At 40.6% G+C, this 6,372-nt stretch overlaps 1 protein-coding gene across 1 annotated transcript in view; it reads left to right on the top strand.

Moving 5' to 3' along the window:
- Positions 1 to 8: 8 nt before the first annotated feature.
- Positions 9 to 6,372, top strand: part of LOC136675419 (muscleblind-like protein 1) — a 90,674-nt gene continuing 84,310 nt past the window's right edge. Inside the window, exons 1-2 of the mRNA XM_066651961.1 lie at positions 9 to 32; positions 886 to 953. The gene's annotated coding sequence lies outside the window, so the exon portion shown is untranslated. The remainder of the gene's footprint in view (positions 33 to 885; positions 954 to 6,372) is intronic.

Genomic DNA, 6,372 nt, shown 5'->3' with positions numbered 1-6,372 from the left:
TCTGGACTGCACATGCGCAGACCTGCACACATGTAAGTTCTAGCAGCATATTGTTTTCCAAAGCAGTGTAGCACCTGCAAAGTGTGTTTGTTTACAGCTGGAGATATCCGTGTAGATATGATGAGGTATCTCATATCAATGCAGGTCCATTTCCGCCACATAAAATGATGAAAAATATATATATGTATAAATAACGATAAATATATGTAGGATGTAGTTTCCTACCCTCCTCCTAAGCGCGGTAATATACGAATGTAACCCTTAAGTGTGATCCTGTATTAAGTTAAGATTTATTTCGAGTTGAATCTGATTGTAGTGTAGCTTTACTAAACGAAGTGCAGTATCATGCAGTTTGTGTTTTTAACGGGAAAATCAACGGACTTCCGAGCCGAGCTGAAAACTACAAATCCCAGTGAGTTGTCGTCATCAGCGTACGCATCCAATCAGCGCAGCACAGAGAAGCACTCGAAACACAGGCATTTTAAGCGTAGTTCTACCCGAAGATTTTATTAATAATAATAATAATTATTATTATTATTATTATTATAACACTTACAAAAACGCAACAATCTTCTGGCAGTAACTGTGGGAAACGGAAAAGAAAAGCTCACTGCGGTAGCGATCTCGATAGAATTCTTATTTTAAGAGGAGCTAAATAGCCCTCAAAAGCATTTTACAACTAAAAACAAGCATTAAGGTATTCAGCCTCAGTAGCTTTGTGTTTAACTCAGACGAGTGTCTGTTACTGGGAGATAAACGACAGATTAACAGGTTCATTTATAGGTAAACCCCTCCCCTCGCCACATACTGCGCAGTTTGCTTATTGCTCCCTAAACTCCTGAATTTTCTAATCAAACCGTTGGTTTTGTGTTTATATTTGCTTAGGCCTTTTTTTTTTAGATAAAACATCCACTAATGAGCAGTCCAGTTCCTCCACAAGAGCTAAGGAAAAGGTAACATTTTAGTAGCTAATTTTGTTTTTATATATAATATGTGCAAATAAGTTTGAACACATTTATGTGTGTGTACTGTAATTGTAATTCAAACATTTACCTGTCCTTTTGTCATTTTATAATAATCTCTGTAGTATTAAAAATTGTCAATTTATTATTAAAAAAAAGGCAAACGAGAAAAATGTATTGATCACTCTGTCAAGGAGAAAAAACACTGCAAAAACATTGAGTTCTGTTCTTGGGGATTATCCAAATATATTGTGAGTTTTGGTTTAAATGATTTAAAGGTGGTGAATTAAATGTTATTGACCATGTATCTACCGTATTAATACTTAATTTTTAGATTTTTTTTAAAATAAAATTTGTCACTTTTAACACTGTGCAACAGATAAAATGACAGAAGAACTGGAGAATGTTGGAACTGATACAAAACACTGATAACTACACTTCTTTGTGCTCCTAATACTTTAGCCCGAGATGAATTTAGAAGAGAATCCTGGAGATGTGAGAAAGAGGACTGAGAATGTTGGGCTATAAATGAAAATAACAGAGTGGAGAGAAATAAAATAGTTTTTTCTTTGTGCCCCTCAAAAAGAGATGTGTAATGCCCATGCAAAGACGCCGGTTTACTCTTTCTCCTTCAGACAACACATCAGTAAATACCTGAAAAACAGCTTTCATTTTAGAGTTGGAGTGTAACAGCCTTGCAGTGGCCCGAGTGACACCCGGGGACCAGTTAAACTTGGCACCCGTCGTGAGTTTACTTTGGGAAATGCACTTTTTCCAGTTTATTCATTTATTATTCATTACTTTTAATTCCTTATTGATTTAAGACAAATGGGTTGTTTACATGTTTAAATGATTCAGATACACTGCTTTGACAGCTGTTGCTGTGGGTATTTCTAGTTGCTGCTTGGAGACATTGCCACGTTGCTCATTCTCATGTCCATTTGTATGTTTATTTCCAAAACTATGTTACAGAGACTTTAGATTGATTTGTATTCTAACTGCAGCTTGTGGAAAAAGAAGAGCATGACTAGGCAACATGAAATGCAAATTAAGACCTTTAAATTTAATTTGTGTGAATTGTAGAAAAGTCTTTGATTCATATGTTAGGAAAATATGCAGCGGTTGGGAACAGGAGCCACAAACTCATAAAGAAATCTACACTATGTTAAATATACATTTAGCAAAGGGCTTTACTACAGATAATTTTATGAAATGATTGAACAGGACTTTTATGTGTGTTGGGGTGTAATGCAGAAACACTATAAATTAGAAGGTGATTCTTGCCTGCTGTGCCGTGTCGTGTCTCGATTATGGATAGATTTTTCCAAAACTGCAAAGTAATTGTTCAACCAGCAGATGTCAGTAAATGCTTTCTACCTCAGAAAAAAAAAAGTTGTTTCTTCCATTGGTATCACACCTCAGATTAATCATGGAGCACAATAATGCTGCACTTAATACAGTTAACAAAGTGTGATTGTGAACGTATGTGTTTGTTAGGACGGGGTTAATACAGCCGTCTCCTAGCTTTTTATTATTTCCAATAGACTTGTACAACCCTGGGTCGTTTATCTTGTGGTAAATACATTGCTAAATAATGAAAGATAAATGTTGACGGATGCAGGACACCACTGACACATATGGAGTGGTGTCAGGGCCGTGTGAGTTCACAGCATGGTGCAGAACATTGCTAAACACAGAAGTATGACGAGAAAAATACTAGCAGCAGTTGCCCAATGTTCGAGGTCTGATTGCAATCAACAAGAGGGTGTTTGTGTGCATGCTCTCTTCAGTCATGGGGTATTTTTAGTGTCTAGAATTATCACCAACAACGTATTAATGTAGATCTCATACATATGAAGAGACATTTCCTGAATGAGAGAGAGAGAGAGAGAGAGGGAAAGAGAGAGACAGGACCACAGCAAATGCTGCAGTAAAATTGCTAGAGTCATTTGCCAAAGACAGTAAGAAACCTCTTGCTGATTGGCTAGTGAGCAGTTCCGTTTCTGAAACTTGATTGGCCTGATGCAATAATTGGTGTTGCTAGCACTTGTGGTGAGGCCCTTAACCTGTTCTACTGTTTATAGAAAGAGGCAGCACTGTGAGCAAGGCTTATTCTATGTTCAGTTGTAGTCTGTGTCACTAAGGAACTGGAGAATCTTTTGACTGCAGCTAATAAAATAAAGTTCAAAGTGGAGCTTTACAGTAAATATATTAATAAAAAATATCTGATACACATTTATTACTGTTATATGTCTCAACAACTATTTGACTTCAGGCCGTCAGCCCGTTTTGAAGCATCATTAGCAGATTCATTTTAATCACCCAACATTAGTCTTTTAAGAAGCAAAAGTAGGCCACTGCTCATCGTTTAATGGCAGACGTCATTAGAGACAATGTCTTGGCCAGGAATGGACATTTGGGTGGGACTGGGCAAAAGTGTGTGTGCACAGTTCTTCTTCCAAAGATTCTAAACAAATGTGAACTTTGGGGGTGGGGAGGAGTTGATTTGGGTTCAGTCAGAGCCAGTGCACCGATGGAGCTGGGGGAGTGGAGGGTGTGGTGGTGCGATTTACCCGAAGTCTCCTGTTGCGTGCCTTGTGCTCCCATCACGTCTAGAGCTGCCAACGTTCTGAAATCAAATAAAGGAATGCGAGGCCCGGGGGGAGTCTTTCCGAACAGCAGCAAAAGCAGAATCTGTGTATTTCATAAATACAGCATCACGGTACAACTGCTGCACTCATTTAAACTGTTCTCTCATTACAATAAAATCTGAAGTGAAAGCACTTTATCGGTCTAAGAAGTTTAAAAGAGCCTCCTCCTCGTTTTATTACCATTTGGATGGAAATAAAGTTTCACAGGACCCCCTGTAAAAGAGAGAATTATGCCCAGGACCACATTGAGATTTAATCTCATCAGGATAAAGCTTTACTTTCCTCTTTCAAGTCACATTTCCTAATGTCTCTTTCAGGTCCAAGTACATTTTTCAGCAGGAAACACATATAGTGTGTATTCTGTGAATGAGGGTCTCACAGGAATCTATAGCTACAGCAGGGGTTTTACAGTCAGTGAGTGATATTGTGAACTGTGTGTGAACACGTCTGGGCCTTGCCCTTGCTTCTGAGTGTTATGTGCTGCATTAGCTAATCCTGCAGGTGAAGTCAACAAACTGAAAGAAGTAGGTGAATGTCTCTCTGTCGGTGTGGAGCGCTGCAGAACAGTCTGCACAGGTTTATCTTTCCTCTCGCCGTCAACATGCTCTGTCTTCCTTCGCTGCCACGTTCGTTCGTGCTGTTCGCTCGTTAGTGTTAATGCCTCTGTGTTCTAAAATAAAGAAAACCGAGTCTGTCTGTCTGTGTCTCTCGGCCCCCTCCCTCGTTTTTCTTGGTTATGACTCAGTGTTTTGGACTTCTCTATCTAGTCTCTCCTCCCTCCTTCAGCACAGTTCTCCTATAACGAGACAATGACGTGTCGGCTGAAGGCGTTCGTTGACCTCTCGCCGTGGTCAACAGTCTGGGTGTTGGCCGTTCAAGGCGCTATTTCCAGGCTGCGTCGTGTGATTGGATCATCCAGGGTGCAATTATGTCTAATGCTTGAGCAACTCTGTCTCAGTGTTTTTCTTCCACCTTCGTTTTTTCTCTTCCTCATTGGTAGAGTAGGCGTTTTGTTGTGTGGCCTAGTAGCTGGCCTATGGATGCGGTCCTCTTCAGTGAGTATGGACTGGCCTTGTTCCTTTCGTCACTGATTTGATAAAAATGTGGACGTACTGCTCATAGATCTTAAGCGTAAACTTGCCAAGGCCTTTCCTGCAGTAAACACAGGGAACTATGATTTTCCCTGGGGATGAATCAAGTGTAAATTAGGTGAGGACATTAATATAAGGAGTGTGTTCTCTAAAAATAACTTTGGTTTGTATAGAAATAGTTATTACTTGCCATTTCTAAGGGTTAGATCTCCTTAGACACTCCCACAGCCTTAGATCCTCCACCACTGGCTGTCTGTCTATTCCCTCTTCTCATCTTCACAGCCTGTGTGACCCTGTTTCTTCAGAGCTGCTCCCTGTCTCTGGAACATTCCCCCAGAAATCCAGCAGACAGAATGATCCTCTTTCAGATATTAGCTTAAAACTCACCACTTTTCCTTCCATTCAGCCTCTCAGTACCATGAATCAAATGAAATCAATAAATGCTTGTTTTATTATTATTATTGTTGTTGTTGTTATTACATTCATTGTCTGTAACCCTTATCCAGTTCAGGGCAGCGGTGTGTTTGATAATACGCACGCACACACACACACACACACACACACAAATGCCTATGCAGAGCCCTTCACTTTTCCAGAGTCAGTCACTTGGCAACAAGCTCCATGATGCTGCGTGGAGTCACACAGATTTTCTTGTTTGTGGACTGTATTCTCTGAAGCTGTGCGTCTTCCAAAGTACACAAGTCCATTTTTTTGCTTTCTTGGTATTGAGAACCAGTTTGGGAGCTGGATTTCTTAGATCTAGGCCCTCTACTGATGGCCTGCAGCACTGCCTGGCCCCTTAAATTCTTATTGCCAATGTGCAGTAGTTTCTAAGCTGTCTAATGTCAAGCTCGTAACCAAAGTCCATAGGTTTCATGGCTGGGGCCCACGTTTTTCTACCGGCCAAATCTGGTCCTGGACGTGGGTTCTTTTGTACTTCCTGTTCATGCCGGGTTCCAACCAAGCAGAGTAGGTACTAAATGTGAGGTGTATACACTGCAGAGCTCTGACTGGCCAGAGACCTGTCAATCACCATGAAACGCAGACCTCCAGCACAAACTCGCCGCTTGTAAAATCTCTGAAGTTACAGCAGCTTTCATATTAGTTTTTTTCCGACTCTCAGCAGCAGCTCGTAACATGAAGAGGGTCAGAAGCCCCTTGGGTCGATGGCTGAGGAAAACCTCCTTTTAACCAAAGATGACATTTCTGCTGAGACAGATTTTTTAATGGTGTATGTTTATCAACTACTTCATTCACAGGTTTACAATAAAAGTAAAGCACCAATCCAGCATCAAGGATTTTAGCAGAATAATAAATATCACATGCTGAAAGATCACCTTACACCCGGGTGCTCCGGTTTCCTCCCACAGTCCAAAACCACACGTTGCAGGTGGATTGGTGACTCAAAAGTGTCTGTAGGTGTGTGTGTGTGTGTGTGTGTTGCCCTGTGAAGGACTGGCGCCCCCTCCAGGGTGTATTCCTGCCTTGCGCCCAATGATTCCAGGTAGGCTCTGGACCCACTGTGACCCTGAACTGGATAAGGGTTACAGATAATGAATGAATGAAAGATCACCAAAGTTTTATTGATTTTCTCTTTCTGTTTTTCAAAGGTAATCAATAAATCCTCCTGATTCAGGGAGGTTTTTATTTTCTTCAAAACCCTGCATG

Source organism: Hoplias malabaricus, chromosome X1, assembly GCF_029633855.1.
Source record: "Hoplias malabaricus isolate fHopMal1 chromosome X1, fHopMal1.hap1, whole genome shotgun sequence".
Classification (NCBI taxonomy): domain Eukaryota; kingdom Metazoa; phylum Chordata; class Actinopteri; order Characiformes; family Erythrinidae; genus Hoplias; species Hoplias malabaricus.
This window is presented reverse-complemented; position numbering and strand designations above follow the sequence as displayed.